Source organism: Procambarus clarkii, chromosome 22 (assembly GCF_040958095.1).
Source record: "Procambarus clarkii isolate CNS0578487 chromosome 22, FALCON_Pclarkii_2.0, whole genome shotgun sequence".
NCBI lineage: Eukaryota > Metazoa > Arthropoda > Malacostraca > Decapoda > Cambaridae > Procambarus > Procambarus clarkii.
Genome location: NC_091171.1, coordinates 46,033,524 through 46,045,843, shown reverse-complemented (window position 1 = coordinate 46,045,843; position 12,320 = coordinate 46,033,524). Strand labels below are relative to the sequence as shown.

The following is a 12,320-nucleotide window of genomic DNA, read 5'->3' as shown; positions in this document are numbered from 1 at the left end:
GGAAGTGGGGTTCTTTGATTGTTTCAAAAGTGGGTTGGACATGTATATGAATGGGATAGGATGGTTATAAATAGGAGCTGTCTCGTATGGGCCAATTGGCCTTCTGCAGTTACCTTTGTTCTTATGGTATTATCAAGTCATTGACGTATATAAAAAATAGGAAAGGGCCTAAAATGTTGTCTTGTGGCACTCCTGTGGTTAATGATAGAGTGGGAGCGGTTATTATCATTGATGGCTGGGTATTGGTGTCAGTTGTTGAAATATGATCGGATATAGTTCAGATTGTTGTTGTGTTGATTTAGGGGCGACGACGATCGTGGGATCGGATGCGCCCATAGTTCAGATTAAAGCCTTACATGTGAAGCAAAATCAACATCACAACAGCAAAATTAACAACATTACCTTGCAGCGTTAGTATGAAAAGGACCTTGGAGTCAGAATCCATAATTCATTGAAAGATTCACAACGTGGGAACTAATTAAAAAAAAGATAACCAATCCCTAGAAATAGTCTAGCAAACCTTTGACTTCAAGGAAAAGAAGGTAGTTGTTATTCAACTGGGATGAGTCTCCCCCCCCCCTCCCCACTTGGATTATTGTATCCAAGCGTGGAAACCTCATATTCAGAAGGACATAGCTGTTTCTATGGCTATGCTATGCCATAGCTGGCATAGCATAGTTGTTCAGAAGTTTCTTTATAGGCTCAACATCGGGTAACAAAACTTATCCCACGACTAAGTCGACTCTCATACTAGGAACGGTTGAGGGCCACAGGACTAACAACACTGCAGACCACACATGACGGCTGATCGCATCGAGACTTAAAATACTGAACAATTTTTATTATATTGATCTAGATGACCTCTTCAAAAGGTCAAACGTAATACAAACAAGGAACAACGGCTTCAAGCTTAAGCCACAATGTAAGCCAGAAAACAGAAGATGCTTTTTCACCTATAGGGAAACCCCTGGAATCGCCTACCCACCGACGCCGTAAATGCCAAAACCCTTTTGGATTTTAAGAGCCAGCTCGATAAAATCATCAAGACAAATGGGGACTGAAGGTGAAAGCTGAAAACAAATAAGAGTAACATTTGCATATTTTCAATCTAGGGGAACTAGCCCTTGATCCAGAGATTTTCTGAAAATGAGTTTCAGTGGTAGGTATAGATCATCTGCCACAGGACCTTTATTTATTTTATATATTTTTTTACTTTATGACTTTAGACTGAATTCCGTCACACCTGGAACTTTTGAGTCTTTTAGTTTGTCAATGTTCTTCCTGATTATATCTCACGTTATAGAAATATATCTTCATTCATTCTCTTCACCAGTTTCAAACCTTTGTATGGGGGATTGGGTTGTTGCCTAAATTCTCTAATATGAACACTGATGTAAAATATTCAGAGTGTTGGCTGCCCTTTTGTTGTCTATTAATTGTAATTTGGTCTCATCTTTTCAGTGTCCTATTGAGTCTTTTGTTTTGCTTTTGCTTCTTATTTACTATATGTATAAAAATATTTTGTATTTTTTTAAGTTTTCTTTCGTAGTTTCTTTTGGCTTTTCTGGGTGGCCGAAGTTAACGCCCTTCTGTACGTCACATAATCTATGTTGTTCTTCCTGGATTTATTCCTCCTCCAGAAGTACCGCTTAGTTTTAAGTCTTTAATTTGTCTATTTTGGTACATATTTTTGAACAAATTGTGATGACCTTCTTGAAGTTTCCCCCATGATGCTTCCGAGTCTTGATCTATTAACTTCCTCCAGAAGGTGTCTTACAGTTCCTCTCCTCCCTTGATGGTCTCCTCAAGGGTAGTCTAAAGTCATCATCCAAGACCTTTACATGGGTTTGTATAACTTTAAACCATCTTAGAATATTGTGATCACACGGGGGGGGGGGGAGGACTTTCCCCTACCTGCATTTGATCCTTCATGCTCTCCTCTGATGTTAGATCTAGAATGTTGTTACCTCGGGAAGACGCTGCCACATGCTGTACTAAGGTCACTTAATTGGCTTAGATCAATAAGTGACGTGTCAATAGTCACTTTGATTTAATTGTTCACCGTCTGCGTGTGATGTTAGATTTACCCAATATATTGCCTCGTGGTTAAAGTCACCCGCGGTTGTTTTCTCTGCCGCATTGATCGTATTATGCAGATTAGCAACTTCCTCTGCTGTTGCCGCGTCAGTCCTCTAGCGTACTCCCACTGTCAGTTTGCTACCATTTTCAGTTACTGTTACATCATATAGATTTTGAGGATCCCATTGTGTTTTTATTCCACATTGCTGTGCGTTCAATTTCTCCTCTATACAGAGAGAATTTGAACATCACCTGCTCTTGTTCTTCAGTCCCTTCTGAATGGTGGATGCTAGGCTGGAAAATGGAAGTTCCGTCAATAATATTCTCTCGTCTCCATGTGTCACTGATGCCAATGACGTGATTCTCAGCCTCAGCGTATGCATACAATCCATCAAACTTATTTACTAGGCTTCTGTCATTTGTGTAGAAGCAATATAAAGTCCTGACGGCGTTCCTAGTGGGCTAAGAGATTGTTACTGCATTCTGCACATTAATTATTGGTTGCCCCTCTTGGTATACGGTTGTCGTGTTGGGGTAGATGTTGTGCACCTCACTTGACCAGTCAGGTTAAAGGTGGGTATTGGGAGTGACCACCACCTGCAGGGTGCGTGACCAACTGGACAGTCTGGCCCTTGTATAAACTGACCTTGATATGCCTAACAGGCTTCCTGTCCCCGACAATGGTGTAGACTTTCCGGTATAATTTATGTTACATGTGGACATTTGCTAATGTTTGCAAGTTTACCTAATGTTTACCTTAACAAATGTACAGTTTACCTTAACTAATGTACAGTTTACCTTAGTTTACCTTAACTAATGTACAGTACATTATACATTTGTAAATTAAAATAATTAGAGCGTGTTCTTTATCTTGCTTAGCATTGCTGTTTTATTTAAAAGTTGTACAGGCGAAGATCATGTCGATCATTGGTAGTCACGAGAGGAAGGAAGTAGACAAAAGCATGTCAATTACCAGGAAACCCGTGTTGAGTGGGTTCTGATCCAAACTAAATTGGGGTTCTCCGGTTCCCATCATTCCCCGGGCCATCATGGAGGCTGGACACCCTCCGAGCCCTAAAGTCTGTCTGCACTCCTTGAGCTAAATGATTAGTTTCACAGTACTGCCTAACGAGCAGTACTGATAATTTACTCTTAAACTTAAACTGTGCCGCTGTCTGATAATTTACTTTTAAATTTGCCGCCTTCTGATAACTTACTGAGAAGTAATAGGCCCTTGGACACAGACTCCCAACATTTTAACACTGCTTCTTGCTCAACACCTGTGCACCCACTACACTCAAAGGTAATGATATTCTTAACTGTGTCTTCAACTTCTATTTGTGTAAACTATTTTTCCTAAGCGTTTGTTTCAACATTTTCCCCACACTGGGTTGAACACTGCCGTCACTGGTGGATAGTTCATTTTCCTGAGACTTTTCCACCCGTGATACGCCATCTTCCTCCTTACTTTCTTCCCCTCCGTTTCACTCCCCACTACACTTCATATGTTTCCTACAGCTAACTTTTGTAGAGCTTCAGTCCTCTTGTCCAACTTTTTGAGGTATTCCAAGGTCTGTGTACCAACCCTAAAATTCACGACGCTGTCCTGCACCTCATTATCATAAGGGTGCACTTTTTCAGCTTTGTTTTCTACTGCCACTAGGCTAGCCTTAATCGTCGCCGTTCCTTTCTCCCAAATGTTGGCCACAGAGGCTATCTTTGTCTCTCCACTGTTTCTTCCTAGGTTAAACATCCCAAAAGGAATCCACAGGAAAATAGCAGTTCGGTTATATACACTACGTCTAGGTTACAAATGCAACTGGGAGATTGGTGAACCCCGACAGATGGGTTATCTTGAGATGATTTCAGGGCTTTAATGTCCTCGCAGCCCGGTCCTCGACCAGGCCTCCACCCCCAGGAAGCAGCCTGTGACAGCTGACTAACTCCCAGGCACCTATTTTACTGTTAGATAACAGGGGCATCAGGGTGAAAGAAACTCTGCCCATTGTTTCTCGCCGGCGCCCGGGATCGAACCCTGGACCACAGGTCCAGTGTTCTGTCCGCTCAGCTGCCGTCTCCCGCTCCCAATGGAAGGCATCTTCTGCTAAACAGTCACAGAAAAGTCACTACTTCACTATCTCCTGGAATGTCAAGCAACCAACAACCTTCATCCTTAGAAAAACTTTAAGAGTCCCTGAATCTTGCAGTAACCACCCTGCTGTTTCGGTCGAAGGTCGGCCGAGCAGACAGCACGCTGGACTTGTGATCCTGTGGTCCCGTGTTCGATCCCGGGCGCCGGCGAGAAACAATTTGCAGAGTTTCTCTCACCCTATGCCCCTGTTACCTAGCAGTAAAATAGGTACCTGGGTGTTAGTCAGCTGTCCACCCCCAGGGCTGCTTCCTGGGGGTGGAGGCCTGGTCGAGGACCGGGCCGCGGTGACACTAAAGCCCCGAAATCATCTCAAGATAAGATAGGTATGGGGCGCATAATAACTGAACTAAACTAAACTAGCTAACTCATGTAGACCTCCTCCGCCATATCCTGGGCACACATTTACACTGGATCACAAATTCACAATTCTCTAGAGAGCTCCAACACGCACCCGTCCTCCTCCAAGGCCGGGATAGAACTGAAGTGCTGTCCTGTTTCTGATATTTGTAAACGATCTCCCACAGGGAATAGACTCGTTCCTCTCAATGTTTTTTGCTGATGATACAAAAATTATGAGGAAGATTTAGACCGAAGAAGATAGGAAGAGGATACAAGATAAACTAAAGGAATGGTCCATCAAGTGGCTACTAGAGTTTAACCCAAGTACATGTAAAGTAATGAAGCTAGGTAGAGGAAATAGGAGGCCAATCACAAGGTACCAAATAAGAGACGAAATCCTCCATGAAACGGACAGAGAGAAGGATATATTTACATGCCAAACCTGTCTCCTAAAGCCCATATAAAAAGAATATTATCAGCTGCGTATGCGAGGCTGGCTAACGTCAGAACTGCCTTCATAAATTTATGTAGGAAATCATTTAGAATCTTGTATACCACATATATCAGACCAATGCTGAAATATGCGGCTCCGGCTTGGAGCCCGTATCTTGTCAAACATAAGACAAGTTGGAGAAAGACAAAGGTATGCCACTGGACTAGTTCCAAAACTATGAGGTATGAGTTGCGAGGAAAAGCTACGTGAATTGCACCTCACATCGCTGGAAGAAAGACGAGTTAGGGGAGACATGATTACCACATACAAAATTTTCAGGGGCATTGACAGGGGTAGATAAAGACAACTAATTTAAAACGAGTGGTACTCGCGCGAGGGGGCACAGGTGGAAACCCAAATGAGCCACAGAGAGGCTTGAAACATTTATTTTCAGTGGCAGAGTAATTAATAAATGGATTGAATTAGGATTGATGTCGTTGAGGCAGACTTCATGCACATTTATTTATTTATTTATTTATTTATTTATTTATTTATTTATTTATTTATTTATTTATTTATTTATTTATTTATTTATTTATTTATCTATTTATACAGAAGAGTTCTTACTTTCTTGTACAGCCACTTTGTATAGCGTTTCTGGCAAGTCCTTAATCCTAATATTCCCCGGAGTACGACCTGCCAAATCGTTTAACAGCCAGGTACCCATTCTATTGTTGAGTAAACAGAGGCTACAGTTAAGGAATGGCGCTCAGTAAATTCTCCCCGGCCAGGATTCGAACACAGGCCACAGAGTCAGCTCGACTCTGGCCTCGCGCCTGGTAAGTACTAGGTAAGGTACACACACACACACGAAAAACAATGGGCAGAGTTTCTTTCACCCTATGCCCCTGTTACCTAGCAGTAAATAGGTACCTGGTAGTTAGTCAGCTGTCACGAGCTGCTTCCTGGTGTGTGTGTGTGTGTGTGTGTGTGTGTGTGTATGTGTGTGTGTGTGTGTGTGTGTGTGTGGTGTGGAGAAAAAAAATAGTAGTTAGTAACAGTTGATTGACAGTTGAGAGACGGGCCGAAAGAGCAGAACTCAACCCCCGCAAACACAACTAGGTGAATACACACACACAAGCACACACACAAGCACAATTGTGACATTGTCACAATTAGGTGAGTACACACACACAAGCACAATTAGGTGAGTACACACACAAGCACAATTAGGTGAGTACACACACACACAAGCACAATTAGGTGAGTACACACACAAGCACAATTAGGTGAGTACACACGCACAAGCACAATTAGGCAGTACACACACACACACAAGCACAATTAGGTCAGTACACACACACCAGGAAGCTGCCCGTAGCAGCTGTCTAACTACCTATTTACTGCTAGGCAACAGGGGCATCAGGGTGAAATAAACTCTGACCATTTGTTTCCGCCTCCGCCGGGCATCAAACCCGGAACCTCAGGATTACGAATCTGAAGAGCTGTCCACTCAGCTGTCAGGGCCGCTAATATAAAATATAGAATATAGAATACAGTATAGAGACGCTTTCAAGCATCTCTATGGCTCATTTGGGTTTCCATCTGTGCCCCCTTGCGCGAGCACCTGTTGTTGTTGTTTTAAATTCAGTTACTCAGAACAAAAGTTCCGAGTAGCACGGGGTATGGTGAGCCCGTAGTGGACTTACCTGGCACAGGAGCGGGGGAAGTAGCACGGGCTATGGTGAGCCCACAGTGGACATACCTGGCACAGGAGCGGGGGAAGTAGCACAGGCTATGGTGAGCCCGTAGTGGACTTACCTGGCACAGGAGCGGGGGGAGTAGCACGGGCTATGGTGAGCCCGTAGTGGACTGACCTGGCACAAGAGCGGTGCTGTGGAGGAGCGGGGCTGCGAGCCCCTAAAATAGGCCCCTAATATAGGATATGATAGAACCCAATTGGCTCAGGAACCAATGAGCCGAAGCTCTATCCCCGAGCAAACACAATTAGCTGAGTGCAATTATTTATTTATTTATTTATTTATTTATTTATTTATTTATTTATTTATTTATATATATACAAGAGGTTGCATTTGGTGTTCTTACATTCTTGCGAAGCTACTAATACGCATTCTGTTTTGGGCACCAGCGATTGCGATATTTATCATAATTGTTTGTATTATTTGTTATATACGAGTGTTCTGTTTAAGCGATATTAATTAGCATGCCGTCAACAACTTGGGCGAGTCGCGTTGACTATAATTTGGAATCACAGGAGAGCAGCAGCAGGATGCGGCGATGAATTTATGGTGACGTATGGCAGTTATGTGTGAGTCATGGGCTAAGAATGCCAGTCGTGCATTTTATCTCGTAATGCCGATTGATTTTATCTCTTAAAAATCGTTAAATTGGTTATTAATATGGTCTTAAGATTTCTAAGAATGTGATTATTAAAGTTATTATGACGCATCTGACACTGGTAACTTGTGGTATAATATTCACGAAAAAAAGGCGAGTTGGCAACAGTCTGGCGGATGCTGGACGATGTAAACAGAGCGGCAGAGTGCCCCGGTGGACGGGGAGGCGTACATGCTCTGCCCCGTCCCCTCACCCTGCCATCCATGCTCTGCCATCCTGTCCATTTGACCGCCCATGCTCCACCACCCCGTCCCACATGACCTCCCATGCTCCACCACCCCGTCCCACTTGACCGCCCATGCTCCACTACCTCATCCCACTTGACCGCCCATGCTCCACCACCCCGTCCCACTTGACCGCCCATGTTCCACCACCCCGTCCCACTTGACCGCCCATGTTCCACCACCCCGTCCCACTTGACCGCCCATGCTCCACCACCCCGTCCCACATGACCTCCCATGCTCCACCACCCCGTCCCACATGACCTCCCATGCTCCACCACCCCGTCCCACATGACCTCCCATGCTCCACCACCCCGTCCCACATGACCTCCCATGCTCCACCACCCCGTCCCACATGACCTCCCATGCTCCACTACCCCGTCCCAATTTCAGACTATGAAATATGCAGTTAGGAGCGTACCAGCTTTCTAAGCTGACTAGCTAGTTGTCTATATATATCCTGTAGACTGTCACCACTGTTCCCTGGACGTCCCCCAGTTTCCGGTTATGTTTCCTTAGAACTGTTTGGTGTTCCTGTGAACGAAGAGCGGTTTGTGATAACCGAATGCCTGAAGAAATAACTGATCCTGTTAGCTGGATGGGTGATGTGATTCTTCTATGACAAGTTGTAAGTCATTCACTAGGACAGGCAGTATGTCGCAGTGAATTTGAAGATTGACAAATTAGGATACGTTTTGAACATTTCCTCTCTATACAATTGAACGTACCATGGTCAGAATTTTTCAGATCCCATAAATCACAATAATTTGTGATTAGGAAACTAACTGACTTATTTCCCCTCCTTCCTTGTCTCAATCTCCCTCCTCCTTATTCACAAGGAAGTCACAATAATGTGATATTTCTGTGAGAAAATCCTTTGACCAGGACGGGGATCGAACCAGCGTCCTGGGTAACCCTAGACACGGTCCTGCTCCAGTGATATTTCCCTCCTTCCTATTCTTCCCTTCTTTCCCTCCTTTTCTTGTCTTAATTTTCTCCTTCTTATTGATCAGGGGCATAAAATCCACTTACAAGATGTCTTTCGACTTTAAGTTCTCTGATGTCCTCAAACAAGCTGACTGACGTGACCTTAATGGGAGAACATGATCTGGATATTTGTCAGTAAATTACAGTAGTCTATATGACTAGTAGATTTAACTTAAGAGTTGGCTAATATGTCTCTTATTAAAAATAATTACAACACATTTAGCAGGGTTGTAGGAGAGGTTATACCTGGCATTGTATCTTTCACACATTACAACACAGTTAATTTGTCCGTAGTATCTTTGGTAAATGTTATTAGAATTATAGATCATCGGCAAAAAAATATCTCCTCAGTATTTCCTAGACGACATCTAGCGCTACTTAATCTTATCTTGTATCAAAGAACCATTAAGGTAGCCAGCAAACAACACAGCGCCTGGCTTGACCCGGGTAACCACTCTAGGACACTCCAGGAAGGATATTATTCCATCTCACAGTGACTGTAGACCAGGTAGAGCAAATGTGGATATCTAACAAGTACTGGTTATGCGCTTGTGTCTGCCAGCTGTAAAACAGCTTAGTGTTCAACGTAGCACGTGCTTAGGAAGCACTGAGAGACACTGTTAGAGCTGCCGTGTGTGGGACTGTGTAGCTTCCTTAAATATCCTGTTTTGTATGCAAATTACACGTAAATTTGTCCCACGTTATCATCTATGGCGGTCAGAGCGACACTGAGTCCAGCCAGCCAGATCCATAGATCTAGGGGCACCGTCTTTACCTGTCAAACTTATTCAATTTATTTAGTTACTTTTAAGATTTCTTCTTTTGTTTCCAGTTAATCTGTAAGGACATCACAGCATGAATTGAAGTAACCATCGGTGTGGTCAATCCTTATCCCCTGGCGCTGTGCCTGGACGCTGCCGGGAGACTAAAATAGATCTCCCTCCATCCACCACCTGTTTCACACCAGCCACGGACGCCACTAGGCTTCCATCCCTTCACACCATACACACCACAGTCTGTCATGTAGGGTTATATTACCCTCGCTGTTTCAGGTCACACACAAGCCACGGAGTATCATACTGGGTTATATTCTCGCCTTGTTCCCAATCACATCCAATATGAACTAGGGTGTTTGTTTCAGAGCACACAGTCATGGGTAATTATACATGGCAGTATTCTTGTTTCAGAGCACACAATCATGGGGTAATTATAAAGGATTATATTGATTTTTCACGCTACACGGTCATAGGTAATTATATAGGGATGCAGTCATATTTCAACCTGTCCTTAGGGAGGAGGTACCCGGGGCGTAATCACTTCAAAACAGCTATGTAATTAGTGCTATTATCTGCTCCATATCCATGGTTAAATTAGGTTAAGGTTACGTTAGGTTAGGTTAGGTTTGGTTTGGTTACGTTAATATGATGTATTATTCTCAAACATGTGAAATATGAAATTCGAAAACTATTTGAAAATCCCCTAGAATGCCCTTTACAAAACCATATTCTTCAGACCATTTCAAAGAAAACGAGTTAGGCATAGACCTTTTATAATTTAAACCAACTATTTATAATACAATAAAGTTAGAACTTAAGGATATGCTGTGTTTAGGACAAAGGATCACTTGCCAGTTTACAAGTAGACTATTATTATTATTGGTACTGCAATATCCTTTCAGACTATCACAAATATCTAAATAGCTATCCAGTTGGTGTGTGAATGGGTTTGGTGTCTCGTGGTAATCACTTTACCCTGAGGGGAGGTACATTTCAGGCCACACCAGCCATGAACGATCACATTGGTTTACACTTCCTCTTGTTACGCCACCCAGCAGTAAATAGGTCCCCAGGAGTTACTCAGCTCGTTATGGGGTTGCATCCTGTGGAGGAGATAATACAAGAGTTGGACCTGGGGGGGGGGGACCTCGATATAAGCCTAACATATACATGTACATACACTGGCTGCCTGTCTCCCGACACAATAGATTATTATTATGAATTATTTCCAACCATCGTATGTATACTTGTATGGCAAAAACTGGCACTCAAGAAGGCTCAGACGGCACTTGCCTCAACACTTCCTGTGACTTTTGTGGGCCAATGGGAAAGGATGAAATCAGGGTTAATTTTGATTGGTTGAGAGCTGGAAATCCTATCAACGCGCCTTGAAGTAATATTTTAGAATTTGTCTGCATGATTTATGAGTGAGGATCATTTGCTTTCAAACTGCCATGGAGGAAGCACGCTCAGTCCAACGCTCTGTTGCTCACAGCCGAGGTCACTTTTAATGATGGTACGCAGGCCTGCACATTTGAAATTGAGCAATAGTGACTCGGGATATTTAGCAGAGACTGGAGCTACCATCTGCAGCAAATTTCGTCACTCGTGCGGAATTTGATCCTCAGTAACAGCCCTTGTAGTACTGCGGTTACCATGAGTAACGTAAGGCAGCAGTACTTGGGCCACCAAGAGTGTCTCAGTGGCTTGCATGGTCTCAGGCCCCAGCAGGAAACAGAGAGAGAGAGAGAGAGAGAGAGAGAGAGAGAGAGAGAGAGAGAGAGAGAGAGAGAGAGAGAGAGAGAGAGAGAGAGAGAGAGAGAGAGAGAGAGAGAGAGAGAGAGAGAGAGAGAGAGAGAGAGAGAGAGAGAGAGAGAGAGAGAGAGAGAGAGAGAGAGAGAGAGAGAGAGAGAGAGAGAGAGAGAGAGAGAGAGAGAGAGAGAGAGAGAGAGAGAGAGAGAGAGAGAGAGAGAGAGAGAGAGAGAGAGAGAGAGAGAGAGAGAGAGAGAGAGAGAGAGAGAGAGAGAGAGAGAGAGAGAGAGAGAGAGAGAGAGAGAGAGAGAGAGAGAGAGAGAGAGAGAGAGAGAGAGAGAGAGAGAGAGAGAGAGAGAGAGAGAGAGAGAGAGAGAGAGAGAGAGAGAGAGAGAGAGAGAGAGAGAGAGAGAGAGAGAGAGAGAGAGAGAGAGAGAGAGAGAGAGAGAGAGAGAGAGAGAGAGAGAGAGAGAGAGAGAGAGAGAGAGAGAGAGAGAGAGAGAGAGAGAGAGAGAGAGAGAGAGAGAGAGAGAGAGAGAGAGAGAGAGAGAGAGAGAGAGAGAGAGAGAGAGAGAGAGAGAGAGAGAGAGAGAGAGAGAGAGAGAGAGAGAGAGAGAGAGAGAGAGAGAGAGAGAGAGAGAGAGAGAGAGAGAGAGAGAGAGAGAGAGAGAGAGAGAGAGAGAGAGAGAGAGAGAGAGAGAGAGAGAGAGAGAGAGAGAGAGAGAGAGAGAGAGAGAGAGAGAGAGAGAGAGAGAGAGAGAGAGAGAGAGAGAGAGAGAGAGAGAGAGAGAGAGAGAGAGAGAGAGAGAGAGAGAGAGAGAGAGAGAGAGAGAGAGAGAGAGAGAGAGAGAGAGAGAGAGAGAGAGAGAGAGAGAGAGAGAGAGAGAGAGAGAGAGAGAGAGAGAGAGAGAGAGAGAGAGAGAGAGAGAGAGAGAGAGAGAGAGAGAGAGAGAGAGAGAGAGAGAGAGAGAGAGAGAGAGAGAGAGAGAGAGAGAGAGAGAGAGAGAGAGAGAGAGAGAGAGAGAGAGAGAGAGAGAGAGAGAGAGAGAGAGAGAGAGAGAGAGAGAGAGAGAGAGAGAGAGAGAGAGAGAGAGAGAGAGAGAGAGAGAGAGAGAGAGAGAGAGAGAGAGAGAGAGAGAGAGAGAGAGAGAGAGAGAGAGAGA

The 12,320-nt window shown here is 44.1% G+C and overlaps 1 protein-coding gene across 1 annotated transcript in view; it reads right to left on the bottom strand.

Moving 5' to 3' along the window:
• The window catches only part of LOC123759080 (uncharacterized), a 51,537-nt gene that overhangs the window by 35,748 nt on the left and 3,469 nt on the right, over positions 1-12,320 (bottom strand). The window lies entirely within an intron of this gene.